Genomic DNA, 15,543 nt, shown 5'->3' with positions numbered 1-15,543 from the left:
TTCACCTTCTTACATTCCCACCACATATGATAAAATGATCCTTCTTTTTCTTTACATTTCCAACACTTATTACATGTTTTAAACATTTTTGCTAACTTAACCGGTGTAATATGCCATCTATATACCATTTTCATAATGTTCTCTTTTAATGCAGTACATGCTGTAAATTTTATATTTCCATTCCATACTTTTTCCCAGTTGTCCAATTGTATATTATATCCAAAATCTCTGGCCCAATATATCATGACCGACTTTACTTCCTCATCCATCGTATGCCATTCCAATAACATTTTATACATTTTTGACAATATCTTATAATCATTATTTATTATCTCTGTTTGAAATTTCGATTCTTTTTCTGCATATCCACTCTCTTTAAAATCCTTTTTAAACATTTCATTTACCTGAAAATAATGCAACCAATCAAACACATATTCTTTTACTTGTTCATATGGTTTCATTTTCCATTTTCCTCCTTCTTTAATTATTAATTCGCTTCTCGGCCTTTTGGCTAAGATCAAGTGTAGTATCTGTTCTTATCAGTTTAACCTGAAACTGTTCTTAACCTGAAGCACCACTTTAGCTAATGGGGCGTTCTGCTGCTGCAGCGCCGCCGGAGCCCGATTTCTGTTCTTATCCTGAAGCAAAGTTCTTAACCTGAAGCACTATTTCTGGGTTAGGGGAGTGTGTAACCTGAAGCATATGTAACCTGAAGCGTATGTAACCTGAGGTACCACTGTAGTACTAGTAACATGAAGGAAGCTGGTGCAGGTGAATGGCTTAGGTGTCGCCAGGAGCGGATTTTGTGTGTGGAAGGAATATGATGAGCTCAGTTCAGCTCTGGTATGCCAACCAAATTTCCCTGGCTCAGAATTTTTCAACCGTAAGTGTACATCTTTCACACCAGGCTCTGGTTTGTGGATCTCGGTGTTCTAGTGAAAAAACAAAGTACCGTAGATCCTGTGAGCCTGAATTAGGGTGGTGCAAGTGGTCCCGTCCCCTGGGTGGCCCCCAACAACCATGTGAGGTAGGTTAGGCTGAGAGGCAGTGACTGGCCCTCGAGGTCACCCAGCACACTTTGTGGCTGAGTGGGGATTTGAATTCTAGTCTCCCAGGTCCTAGTCTTAAATCTACCCCTTTACCTCTGCTATATCTCTAATTTTACTCCCCAGCACAGTGAACCAAACACATAATAATAATAATAATAATAATAATAATAATAATAATAATAATAATTTATTTATACCCCACCCATCTGGGCAGCTCCCAACAGAATATTAAAAACACAATAAAACATCAAACATTAAAAACTTCCCTAAACAGGGCTGCCTTCAGATGTCTTCTAAAAGTCAGATAGCTGTTTATTTCCTTGACGTCTGATGGGAGGGCGTTCCACAGGGCAGGTGAAACTACCGAGAAGACCCTCTGCCTGGTTTCCCGCAACCTCACTTCTCACAGTGAGGGAACTACCAGAAGGCCCTTGGAGCTGGACCCTAGTGTCAGAGCTGAACTTTACATCACTGCATCAGTTTAGAGCAGCCTTTCTCAATCTTGGGTCCCCAGATGTCGAAAGTATGAACACGGTGCCAACCCTTTCCATTTGGCAGAACGGAGCAGCCGCCTCCTGGACTACCTGACCTGGCCTGCTGTCCATAGCTAAGACAGAGGTTCTTGCCCCGTTCTCAACGTTGAAGTTACTTACGAGTTACTGAAATATGCCACCTATAAAGATGTTTAATTTGGATGTGCAGGAAAAAGTGTAGGTTGAGGGGGTGCAAAACATGTCATGAAGGCTAGAGATGGGCAATAGTTTTTAAGAGGCTTGAGAGATGATCCCAAGAAGTGTGCATGCATGCGACACTCTCATCTCACTGCCTATCACCCCTAGTTAAATGAGCTTTGCTAAATTTTTGAAACAGTATCCAAAATCTTTAAGCAGTGGTGAAAGTGGGAAGGGTGTATGCTGGGATGGGAGACCTGTGGCCCTCTAGATGGCTGAAGAAGAAAATATATTTCCAAGAGGGTGACTTCAATATCTGCACAGAGCCTGCTCTTGGGCCACCTCGAGACTTCATGGTCTCCATAAGTCTCTCTCAGGTGAACACGCCAGGCAGGGCACACTCTTGTTTTGATCTTTGCCCCACTGTAACTAAGTCAAGTTTTACAGCCTGTGCTTTCTGACTGATGTGTGGAGAGGCACATGAACCTGACCTTTGAAGAGCTTGTAAGCAAACCAGATTTTAACTTACCAAACATGTGGCCTTTTAGGGAAAGAGGGGAACTTTGAAAGGAACTTGATAGAGCAATTTTAAAGGTCTAACGGTCTGTATTTCCATGCTTTACTTTGCTGCATGTTTTGTGATTTTAAATCTCTGCTGCGGTTCTCTCACCAAAGAATATTTGCCACAAACCTAGATCTTAGCATCCAGGAATTCTCATTTTATACTTTTCCCTTGCCGCCAAGACCTTATGCTATATTATTCTGCTTAAAGATTGTTTCACTGCTTTTTAGTCTGTATTCAAGCCTGATAACAGCACTGAAATTCTTTCCACTAGTGTTGCTGTTGCTACCGACTCCAGAAGAGCTCTTGCGTTTGGCAAAACATTTATGTATTTATTGTAAGCCACAGCGATTAATTAGCAGGTGCTAGAATTGCAATGAGTTACAAACTCATTCAAAGGCATCTCATTGACGAAATGGATGATGAGAATCTGGGATCTGCTGCTTGTGTGGAAACTTTGCAAATACTATTGCAATCGCTGAAGTTAGATTGGGAAACAAAAGCTTTGTTGAGTAATGGACCATTTCTGTTATGCTTTAGAGCAGTACAGTGTCGGGTGAGGTTCTGTCTTGTGATTTACTGGGAACACTGTGAAACAGAACACATGAAACAGGGTTGTGATGAGATAGAGAGGGCAGGATATGAACCTAGAAAGTTATTGTGACACATTTGAAAGGGCAGAAAACAATGATATAGTATTTATTTATTTATGTACGAAACCTTCACCATAAGAGCAACATCATAACCATACAGATACCAAAAACATAAAATGATTCTTTTGATGCCACTCACAATATAAGCAACAGCACCAAACCTTCATGCTCATTTTCCCTAAGAAATTTGCGAATATGCAATTGCTGGTATTGAGATTAACACTAGAGGGGGCTTTGAATTCACAAATGCCTTCAGAAACCCCCAGAGGAGCTGAAAGGAGCTACTCCAGTCCATTTTTGAATGTGGCAAGGGAAGAGATCAAGGACTTTCTTCTGGAAAGCAACCGGGGGGGGGGGATGGACGACAAAGTTACCTAATTAGCACTCTTCGAAGCAATAGATGAAGCGAAATCTTCCAAAATTTGCAGTTACCTTTGAATGTTACGATGCAGTTCTCCAACTAATCAATGTGCACAGAAATGCACATATTGCTGTTGGAGTGTATCGGTCCTCTACCCATGCTCAGCCTGTATATTTGTATATAAAATGCAACAGCCTCCTGTGGCTTCTTTCCAAAGAAAATGAAACCTGGTCAAATGCTGTGCCTTGGGAAAGTCTCAACAGTAGGGAAAGAGGGAAGAATGTAACTCCTGTCTGTTGAACTGGGATAGCTCACTTGACAGAGCATGAGACTCTTAATCTCAGGTTTCTTGGTTCGAGCCCCACATTGGGCAAAAGATTCCCAATGGCCCCTGTGGTCCCCTCCAACTTTACAATTCTATGGTTTTGATTGCCCTTGGTTGTTGTGCTCAATTCTTGATTTCAGGCTTCCTATATAGGTTATCGTAGTGATGTATGGAAGTGAGAGCTGGACCATAAAGAAGGCTGATCACCGAAGAATTGATGCTTTTGAATTATGGTGCTGGAGGAGACTCTTGAGAGTCCCATGGACTGCAAGAAGATCAAACCTCTCCATTCTGAAGGAAATCAGCCCTGACTGCTCACTGGAAGGACAGATCCTAAAGCTGAGACTCCAATACTTTGGCCACCTCATGAGAAGAGAAGACTCCCTGGAAAAGACCCTGATGTTGGGAAAGATGGAGGGCGCAAGGAGAAGGGGACGACAGAGGACGAGATGGTTGGATAGTGTTCTCGAAGCTACCAGCATGAGTTTGACCAAACTGCGGGAGGCGGTGGAAGACAGGAGTGCCTGGCGTGCTCTGCTCCATGGGGTCACGAAGAGTCGGATACGACTAAATGACTAAACAACAACAACAACATATAGGTTATCTATCTATCATCTATCTATCTATCATCTATCTATCTATCTATCTATCATCTATCTATCATCTATCTATATCTATCTATTATCTATATCTATCTATTATCTATATCTATCTATTATCTATATCATCTATCTATCTATCTATCTATCTATCATCTATCTATCATCTATCTATCTATCTATCTATCTATCTATCATCTATCTATCTATCTATCTATCTATCTATCTATCATCTATCTATCATCTATCTATCTATCTATCTATCTATCTATCTATCTATCATCTATCTATCTATCATCTATCTATCTATCATCTATCTATCTATCATCTATCTATCTATCTATCTATCATCTATCTATCATCTATCTATCTATCTATCTATCTATCTATCTATCTATCTATCTATCATCTATCTATCTATCTATCTATCATCTATCTATCATCTATCTATCTATCTATCTATCTATCATCTATCTATCATCTATCTATCTATCATCTATCTATCTATCATCTATCTATCTATCATCTATCTATCTATCTATCATCTATCTATCATCTATCTATCTATCTATCTATCTATCTATCTATCTATCATCTATCTATCTATCATCTATCATCTATCTATCATCTATCTATTTTTCTACCAATCTAATCCATGGGGAAACTGTGCTTGACAGCTGCTTGTCTACAACTCCCATCATCCCTGACTATCTATCTATCTAATCCATGGGGGAGGGGGTGGCACTTTGGGACTGCAGCTGTGAGGTTTGGGCAATGCACTGGCAGATTCAATCTAGTGCTCCCTCTGCCCCATCGCTGCCCATTCTCTTCCCTGGTACTTGGTGGCAATGCTGCTGAGCCAAAGGGGCAGCTCCTTCCCTGCTGTCTGCCCTTGGATGGGAGCTGGATCCAGCAATGAGGGCCACAGATCCCCCCAATTCCTGATCTGGGTTGGCATGAACCAACCAAAGATAAACACAGGAGAGGTTTAGGCAGCATCAGGTCTGCCGATCAGTGTGGTCCAGTGGGCTTGAATAGGGTAAATCAATCTCACAGGTAAATTTTGGAATGAAAACTTTGGCAGCAATTGAGCCAAGAGTTTGAGTGCTGTGTCCACAAGTGGGAGCATTTTTGTTTTTAGATTTTTAAATTGTGTCTAAAGGCAGTTAACCTGAAAAAGCAGAAGAGGCACCCATCAGGAAGAGATGGCCTTTGCAGTAGCTAGCCCCTGATTACCGAGCCGGGTTCAAGGTCCTTGTATTAATATTAAAAGCCCTGGACAACTGAGGTCAGGGACTGCCCGAACCCTTCTATTCCAGCTTGATCACTGATATCATTTGCTAGGACACTGTCAGTCATTCCCCAAGTTGGCGAGGCTCATTTGACAAAAAAAAACAAAAAAAAAACACCAAGCCTTTATGGTCATCAGCCCAGTCCTGTGGAACTCTCTGCCACTTGAGATTCAGCAGGTGCCTTCTAGGTGAACTTTTAAATGCCTGCCGAAAAACTTTGATTCCACCAGGCCTATGCAGGCAATTAAGAATACACCCTTTCACCATGGTTAACTGATGTCTGGTTTTTTTATATATATACTTTGCATGCTTTTTTATTGTATGGTTCTCATGGCTGTAAATCGCTGTAAATTGTGAGACACAGCAGTATACAGATACTTAAAAAATAATAATAAATAAAACAATGAATACATAGTTTCTGCTTGATTCAAGTAGGTCTGCCGTAGTCAAAATAAATTAAAACGATTTTTTAAAAAGATAGTTAAAAAGACTCTTCTTAAAAACATAAGAACTCCCTTAAAAAAATCAAGTCTTAAAAAAAGTTATATAATCTAAGAAAGTCTTTAAAAGAATCCTCCCAGAAGAACTGAAAAATTAAAAAGTAGCCCCTTAGAGACCAACTGAGTAGTTTTAGGTATAAGCTTTCGTGTGCGTGCACACTTCTTCAGATAGTTCTTCAGATAGTTCTTCAGATAGTTTCTGCTTGCCAGCCGTGTCAACGCTCCACTGCATTTGCTTGCACCAGATGGAAGTTCAACTTCCCAAGCAAGTCGGTAAACAAGTGTTGGAAATAATTGCGCAGTTGTCACCCCCATCATTGAGCAGAGCTCTATTTTAAAACGCCAGTTTAGCCCCAAGGTTCGGGAGGGAGGGCAGGGCAGTTTCTGGCAAGGCCCAGCTGTCTGAGTGCAGCACAAACTGGGCTCTTCAAAGCACCAGGCTGGGTGTCTCAGCGCCAGACTGTCCTGGCTGGGAGAGCAGGGAGGCTGAGAAGAGCAGGCAGGCCTTGCTAATGGTGTTTTGACGTATCACTTCAAGCACAATCTGCGCCGCTCAGAAACAGCTGCTCAGAACCCGATGCTGGATGATGGAAGAGAGGAGGGTGAGACGGAGGTTGGAGGTGGAAATTAATGGGAGGTCTAACCTTTTTCGTGTGTGTGTGTGTGTGTGTGATACAAAATAATGCAAAATACAGCATTACAGACCCTTCAAGTACTCTTGTTTTCCAGGGAGACCGTCCTGGATTTGCAGAAGCCATCCCAGTTTCTGATTTGATCCTGGGATGGTCGTCATTCCTTAGGACGTCTCTATTTTCGCTAGAGGGTACGGAATGAAAAGGTAAAGGTAAAGGGACCCCTGACCATTAGGTCCAGTCGTGGATGACTCTGGAGTTGCGGCGCTCATCTTGCTTTATTGGCCGAGGGAGCTGGCGTACAGCTTCTGGGTCATGTGGCCAGCATGACTAAGCCGCTTCTGGCAAACCAGAGCAGTGCACGGAAATGCAGTTTACTTTGCTGCCGGAGTGGTACCTATTTATCTACTTGCACTTTGATGTGCTTTCGAACTGCTAGATTGGCAGGAGCAGGGACCGAGCAACAGAAGCTCAACCTGTCGCAGGGATTCGAACTGCCGACCTTCTGATCGGCAAGCCCTAGGCTCTGTGGTTTAGAAATGTGGGAGGCAGGGCTGTGGTTAGCAGATGCGGCACCGGGATGCAAATAAGCAGCCTCGGCAGGTGAGAAAACGAGCATAGAAGCAGCACTGAGGATGGGGACACGTCAAGATTTCCCTTCTTGGCATTTTCCCAGTCAGCATTGCCCCCCAGCAACCCCCCTGCCACGTTTTCACCCACAGGGAACAATGTTTACTGTTCAAAGCAATGGGTCGGTTGTGATTGGGTGGAGCAGGCTAAACTAATGAGAGATAAGAGATGGCAGGTCATTCTTTGAGTCGTTGGATGTATGGTACAGATGGGGCACACATAGTCACCTTAAACTTACAAGTAAGGCTCTTTTACTCCACACTACTACTGCAAAAGCGGGGGGGGGGGGCACAGTGTTAAAAGAGGTACTCATATCAGGATCAGCACCCCCGTAAGTCCTCCTAGGCTGCAGTCCTAAGCTACATTCACATCATACCTTTAAAGCACTATGACGCATACCTCTCAACTGTCCTGTTTTAAGTGAGACATCCCGTAATTACAGAAGCCATCCTGAACCCCGGGATGTCCTGTGTTCCTGGCCCCAAAAGACATGTGCAGCATGTTTGAGAGTATTATGATACCACTTTAAACAGTCATGGTTCCCCCCCCCAAAGCATCCTGGGAAATGTAGTTTGTGCAGAGACCCCTATTCTCCTCATGGAGCTACAATTCTCAGAGTGGTTTAACCATCCATCCCTCTTCCTAGGGAATTCTAAGCATTGTAGCTTGGGGGGGGGGGAGGAATGGGGTCTCATAATATTGCATAGCACCCTGAACGAACTGCATTTCCTAGGATGCTGTGGGGAATACCATGTCTGTTGAAGCAGTATAAGACTGCTTTAAACATCGGTATGGTGAGGCAAAACCTACTCCAGGAAAAAAGCGAGGCATTAACTTTCCTGCTCATTTCTCCCCCTCACATAATCCATCTTTAATTCCATTTTCTGAGCCAAATCATTCCTCCACAGCCCAGCTTGAAATTCACAGGCTCCCTGAATGTGCAGTACAGGAAGATGTCAGTTTTTAAAGCTATGGGTGAACGGTTTATATATCCTCAGGCAGTACGTGATGAGATGCTGTTAAGAGGAAGAGAGGCAAATCATGCCAAGTGGCTGATTTCAAAGAGGCTTCCAGAAAGTCCTTAATGCCAGAAATGCACTCCTCAAACTTTGCCACCACAAAGATGGGCTTTTCTGTTACTGCACTCCTCTTTCTCAGGAAACTGTTTAATGTTGGAATATGGTGTGGCTTCCAGTTGAATTGAGCACTCATCCTGATTAAGAGCATAAGAAGCAGCCTTCTGGATCAGGTCAGTGGCCCACTCAGTCCAGCATCCTGTTCTCACAGTGGGCACTCAGATCCCTCAAAAGCAGGACCCCCGAGCACAAGAGCCCTCCTCACACTACTGACTTCACTTACAGGTATTCAGAAGTATTAGTACAGTGGTACCTCTTGTTACGTCAGTCTCTGGTTGCGTTTTTTCAGGATACGAACATGGCAAACCTGGAAGTGTATACCTCTGGGTTTCGCTGCACGAGCATGCGCAGAAGCGCTCTAGTGCACCGCGCATGTGCGCAGAAGCGGCACTCTAGTTGTGGACTTTTTGGGGTGCGAACAGCACCCTGGAATGGATCGAGTCCATAACTACACCTCCAACTGCGGAGGCAAAACATAGCCATCCATAATCTTATCCTCCATGAATTTGCCTTACCTTCTTTAAAAGCCATTCCAGTCGATGGCCATCACTGCCTCTTGTGAAAGTGAGTTCCTTTCTTGTTTTTGTCTGCCCTGCATCTTCCAACGTTCGGCTTCATTGGATGCCCATGACTTGTAGAGAGGGAGAAAATCTTTCTTAAATCTATCCCTCTTCTCCATGACATGCGCCCCTACCAAGTTTGTTTTGCAGGCATAGCCAGACCTGTGGGGTTTGTCCATCAACTGTAGAGAGAGCTCCCATCTCAGCTTTTGACTCCCATGAGCCGTTTTGTGCGTTTGGGGTCCACACATGCGGAGAATGTGATGCTGAACTATGCAGACTTCTTGCCCCGATGCCAAGAAAGCGGCCAGATTTCAGGCAACCAACTGCACGCTGTAAAAATGCAGAGGCCGGCGATGACATGACGAGGAAGAGTTCCAGCTTGGTTGGGTCAGGACCCCGTTTGTGCAGGTGGCACAGAGAGAAAGGAAGTTTTGTTCCAGCCAGAGCTCAGAGCAGAGGCAGCATGGGAAGGGCTCTTGGTGATGGATTGCCCTGTGAAAAGAAATGGCAGGAGGGCTTTCTGTACAATTCTCTTTTCTAAAGGTCCCCACCCCCACCCTGTGCCATCATCCATAAGGTTAATCTTATCATCAAGAAAACTGATTGGAATGGCGTTGGTGGCTGCATCCCTGGAACCATCTATCTTTGAAGACAAGGAAGAGGGACATTATTTGAGTCTCCTTCAGTCTGCAATATGTGTTTGTCAGGGACGTTGGAGAATGCTGACAAAATTGGAAAGGGGAGTGGTAATTGGGTGGTGTTGGAAATCAATCCGGGGAATGCAATCCGCATTCGCTACTGTTGCTGCTTTCAGCCTGCAAGCCATACATGCTTTATTACACCCACCCCTCATCAGCACTGCATTTCCTTTGCACAGACATGAACAGGGTGCAACAATGCAGCAACAAAGTGATTTATGTCACTTACGTAAGTTACATAATTTTGCCCCAGCAAAAATTTCATTTTTGGTGGAAGTTGGCCTGCAGTGGAATGCAAACAGTGCTGCATGCAAAGAGTACTGGCTGGAGTGGGGAAAGGTGCCTTCTTACATCCCTAGTAGTTACATTTGGCAGCTGTGGACATCTGGCAGCCACACTGTTTTAATGCCTTTGCTCACAGTCCAACCACCAATATCTGATCACCCCATCTGTGCATATGTAGAAGCGAAAGAGCTAAGATAAAAATATGAGCAAAGGTTGTTTCAGCCTTCATCAACCTAGTGCCCTCCAGAAGTTATGGACTACAATTTCCATCAGTCCCAGCCAGCTTGGTAGAGGTTGGTGTACACATTTGTGTTGCTTTTGTGTTTTTTTGGTTTGCCTGGGCCATGTGCGAAATCAGGGTTGAAATTGCCGTGTGCCTTTGTTCTAAGCTCACAGTCCCCAAATTGCGGGTTGCTCTTTTGATTTTAATAGGAGCTGAATTTTACCTCTTCCGAAGCGGAGGAAAGAGTTTCTATTTATCTGCTATAATGTTCTCGCTCAAGACCAGTTGAAAGGAGGAAAACCTTTTAGAACATTAAGGGGAAGATCTGGACTATTAATTTTAATGGGAGCTGGGTCTGTATATCCCTTAGGCAGCTTGGGCATGGGAGGGGTGGAGCCCTCCACTTAATGCCATCTCTGCTTTTCAAAAGCCTCTAGAAAGGATCTATATTCCTCCCCCCCCCCAGTGGTTCTGCATGTAGTTCTGGCGAGGAAAGCGGCAATTTATACAGGCCTGCGACAAATGAAGGAATATCACTCCCCACTTTGCATTACAACAAGGGAGAAAGGGGGGTGGCTTTGGATCTGCTTGTGCTCCCAGGAGGTCATTGAGAGTTGAAGTCCCGTTCAGCCGCTCGCCTCGCCAGGTGGAACAATCTGCAATGCGCAGCCCCTTGGCGTCAACGCACAACATCCCGATCTCAGCCTGTTTTCCCCATCGGCAAATGCCACAAGCTTGGCTGGGCGGCTGTTGATGTTACAAACACACAGAGAGATGCAGAACCTGTTGGAAAAAAGGAGCCTCTGAATCAAGAGTGTCCCCCCCCCTCCCCACAAGAAATGGGCCGTTTGAGCACGGAGCTCAGCAAGAGGAGAAGGAAACCAGATCGCTGGCTTTGCTCCTGCTGGGTCTTCCTCAGACAAACATGGAATGTGTTAACATCCATACGTCTTCTGAGTTGATGAATGGAGGAAGGGTTCAAGGTCATAAAGTCATGGAGAAGAGTTGCCTCGAAATCCACGTTAAGTATGTAAGGAGGACCCTGAGCTGCATCAGAAGGACTCTAATGAAGCATCTGGCCCAGCATCCTGTACTCACAGTGGCCAATCAGATGCCTGCATGGAAAGCTGGGAAGCAAGACTTGAGCACAACAACCAAGGGCAATCAAAATCATAGAACTGAAGAGTTTGAAGGCACCTTGAGGGCCATCTAGTTCAAGCCTCTGCAATGCAGGAATCTTTTGCCCAACGTGGGGCTCTCTCGAACCCACAACAGTGAGATTAAGAGTCTCAGACTCTGCTGACTGAGCTATCCCAGTCAAGAGGACAGAGCAATTCCTCTATGAAGGAGGATTGCAGCATCTGGGACCTCTTCGTTTAGGGAAAAGGTGAGCGACAGGAGACATGGTAGACGTTTATGAAATTATGTGTGGCATGGAGATACGTTTTTCTCCCTTTCTCGGCGTTTCTGTGTGCTGCTCTGGTTTGTCAGAAGCGGCTTAGTCATGCTGGCCACGTGACCCGGAAGCTGTGCGCCGGCTCCCTCGGCCAATAAAGCGAGATGAGCGCCGCAACCCCAGAGTCAGCCACGACTGGACCTAATGGTCAGGGGTCCCTTTATCTTTAAGGAAAACATTCCAGGATCCAATCAGAAACCAGGATGGCTTCTGTAAATCTTGGACTGTCCCTGGAAAATAGGGGCACTTGGAAGGTCTGCTACAGCCTTACAAGCGCTTGGCCCCTTCTGCAGCCTCTCTCCCTCAACTGCCTTCCCCCCAGGCATGAACCAGGTCAACATATTAGTTTTTGACATGCTTCTAAATGAGTGACCTTATCCAGGGTTCCAGGTGCAATGCAAACAGCCCAGGTGAAATATGGCTCACAGAAAGCAGGTGAGCTATTAGCGAAGCTGTGGCCGGAGTTTGGTTGCCCTGTTGCTAAGCCCGGCGGCTGTGCTGTCTGGGCTCTGGGCCGTGGTGTGCCTGCCTGGAATCTGGGCCATTTGTGGATTTCTGTGCCATGTTGAAATGCTGGTCTCCGTCTAGGAAAAAGTTCAGGCAGGACCCCTTGGAAGATCAATGGAGGGTGTCGGCGAGGGGTGGGGGGTGGGAAGCAGGTGACCACCGGAGTCTCAGCCAGACAGGGCTCGTCTTTCAGCAGCTGTAAGCCATTTATTAGTTGGGTTTTAATGTTTCCGAAAAAGCCCCATTGGGTGGGCAGAGGCTGGAGAGAGACAAGTGTGGGGAAGGGGGGAAAATGTGTTAATTACCAGTCCATTTGTGTGACGCAGGTCTGGCCCAGTCTGTCATCTCTTCTCCCCCCCACCCCCCGACTAGCCTTCCATTTTCATGTGGGGATCCCGGCGGGGCCTTTGTTGCCTGGGGTCACCATGGAGACGGCAGCTGCAGCTGACTCTCCCTGTTAGAACAAACCGCCAGCGCCTCAGAAACCATTTTGGAAGCATTTGTCCCGACAGCCTCTGCTAATCTCTCTTTCATTTGTAATTATCTTATCACACAAGCATTCTCGCGGTGCTATCACGGCATTTCCTTTCTTCCTCTCCCACCCACCCCCCTCTCGCCAATGCTGCCCACCCCACACGACCACAAATGCCCCTCGGGGCATTTGGGTGTGTTAGCAAAGGTAAAGGGCAGCAGCAGAGTGCCCAGCCTGAGATGGACAGAGCAGGCTTCAAACAGGCCTGAGTCCCAACAGGCCGCCTTGTCATGGGTCTGGGCGATTGAAGTTGGCCGAGTTCTGGGGCTTGGAGCCCTTTGAGGCTGGCCGTGATATCTCTGCCAAGAATAATTGAACAAATAGTTTTATCAGGGAGAATCGACAGCTGTAGAGAGAGAGAGAGCAGGCGATTTCTAGAGGATTAGGGAAGAGCTGTGAAAGGGGACTCTCACGGGAAGTGGATTCGGTCAGCCAAGAACAAATGTTGAAGGCTTTGGGGTTTTTTCTCTTATTTTGGGGTTTGTTTTCTTCGTTTATTTTTTCATTTGTGAAAAAAACTATAAGTTGCTGAATAATAATAATAATAATAATAACAACAATAATAATAATAATAAATAATCTCTGAAAGTGCAGACAGAAAACAAAACAAAACATCCTCTTCTACTATATTGTCACATGCTACCCCAGTCTCTGAGCGCTACCAATCTCTGGTTTCCTCAGAATGAGGGACAGAGGAAACTGTGGTGTCTTCAGGATACAGAGTTTATTTACACATACATACAACCTGAGCCCACGATGGAGGTGGGGGAACTAATTTAGCTAAAAGTTCGTCCGTTAAAAAAAATCATTTTACATTGAAATCTAGCCCTCTCACCGAAATCTTCATTTTATTGATCTGAGCAGATACCAGGGTGGAAAGCAACACAAAGACACACCCACAAATTCACATAATATGCAACAACAAGACCACTAGAATTCCTTCCAATCAACTGCAGCACCTAAAAATAGGATTAACCCAATGCCAATAGACTAAACAACTGAAACCCCCCCGGCCTTTGCCAGACGTTGAATTTGCGAATTTTAAAAAAATCCTCATTCATCAGCATTTTAGTGCAAATTTCTTCTAACAGGCACATTTTGGTCCAATATACACATTTTTTTGAAAAGCTATTTCTCCTAATGTAATGCATTTATGTACGGTTTGCTACATCCCTCAGTGGGTGCAAACTTTGCCCTAGTGCACACAGTTTTGTAGGTATCGCTTGGCTGGAGGCTTGCATGGCAAAATTCAGGGAAGTGCAAATTTCAAAGTGGGTTTGCCTTTAAATGTGAACTGAATCAAATCGCCCCACCAATCCCCACCTCCACGTCCTACACCCATTGAAATAATGGCATTGTAAAAATGACATTTTTAAGAGGGTCACAGTGTCCTTTCTCTTGGCAGATCAAGATGAACAGGTGACAGCAGAAGCTGCAAGGTTTTTAACCGGGGCATTTAGAATAAGATCCATTATTTGACTATTGATCCAAACCCCCAAAATGTATTTTATATAATTAACTTTTTACCTTTATCCCACGTATACTGCATTTTGTTTTATTGCTATGGCTGGTGGCTGATGCAAATAAAGATTCACTCACTCACTCACTCATTCATTCATACATTTTTAAGAATGTAGGCCTATGGGTAATCAAACGAAGGAAATACTTAGCAGAGACCAGAGGAGGAGAGGAAGAGGCTAGGAACAGGATGTCGGGCCAGGAAGGAAGAGAATCAGGAGCAACTGGCTTTCGTTCATGGGAGAGGATGAAGCCAGACTTGATCAAGGCCTGGGGCTCGGCAGCCTGGGATATGAAATGTGCACTTTTTTAAGCAAACAACTTCCCCAGAAAGAAGGATACTCATAAATAATAATGTTCTGGCATGTATGAATTCATGAAGCGCCCATGACCGGAGGGATGAGAAAGAGAGAGAGGGGAAATGCTATTTATTCTGGAGACTTTAATTTAATTTGACAAATAGACATCATGGCAACTGACACCGTGTTATCTCCATTTCAAGAGGCAGAGATTTACAGTGCAATCCAACCACAGATCTGCAAAGATGGGGAAGGTTTGGATAGAGCTCACCTTGGCCCTTTCTCTAGAAACCATTGAGACTGATGGAACTTTTGAGGCTGATGAGGCTGTAGCAAAAAAGACATACAACGGGGTCCAAAGGGACCTTATTCTGAAAACAAATATTTGATTGTTTGCTTGACTCCTGATCCCTCAGCTCTCACCCCCAACTTAAACCAAGCTGAAGTTTGCTCACATCTGTCCCTTGAAAGGGCTGAGCGGGATAACACCTGTTTTGCCAACAGAAGGTCCCAGGCTCAATCTCTGCTGGCATCTCTAGTGCACAGCTAGATCGCCCAATGGCTCTGACTTTGTATAAAGCCACTTCCCAGGTTCCTGGCTAGCTATCTCTCCCTTTGCTCTCTCCCCACTGTCAAAACTGAGCTCTTCTGACCTATCCTCTCCCCCCTTCTCTCTTTTGCTTGTGATACTTCATATACACCAGACCCTCCAAGTGTCCCTGTTTTCCAGGAACAGTCCTGGATTTACAGAAGCTATCCCGGTTTCTGAGTTGATCCCAGAAGGTCCCGCTTTTCCTTAGGATGTTCCTATTTGCATCAGAGATATGTTGGAGGGTATGGAGATATGTGACCCCCCCCCCAACGCCAAGGAGATAAGTCACCATGCAACCTTTAGAAGACATCTGAAGGCAGCCCTGTATAGGGAAGTTTTTAAATGTTTAATGTTCCATCATGTTTTTATAAATGTTGGAAGTCACCCACAGTGGCTGGGGAAAGCCAATCAGATGGGCAGGGTATTATTATTATTGTTATTATTGAATTATGGTGCTGGA

The 15,543-nt window shown here is 44.8% G+C and overlaps 1 non-coding gene across 1 annotated transcript; it reads left to right on the top strand.

Annotated features, from left to right (window-relative positions):
* Positions 1 to 491: 491 nt before the first annotated feature.
* Positions 492 to 690, top strand: LOC128403249 (U2 spliceosomal RNA). The gene has a single exon (XR_008327902.1). It is a non-coding gene; the product is annotated as a U2 spliceosomal RNA (small nuclear RNA).
* Positions 691 to 15,543: the final 14,853 nt, after the last annotated feature.

This window comes from Podarcis raffonei, chromosome 15 (genome assembly GCF_027172205.1).
Source record: "Podarcis raffonei isolate rPodRaf1 chromosome 15, rPodRaf1.pri, whole genome shotgun sequence".
Taxonomy (NCBI): Eukaryota; Metazoa; Chordata; class Lepidosauria; order Squamata; family Lacertidae; genus Podarcis; species Podarcis raffonei.
Note: the sequence above shows the minus strand (reverse complement) of the source record. Positions and strands in the feature narration are given on the sequence as shown.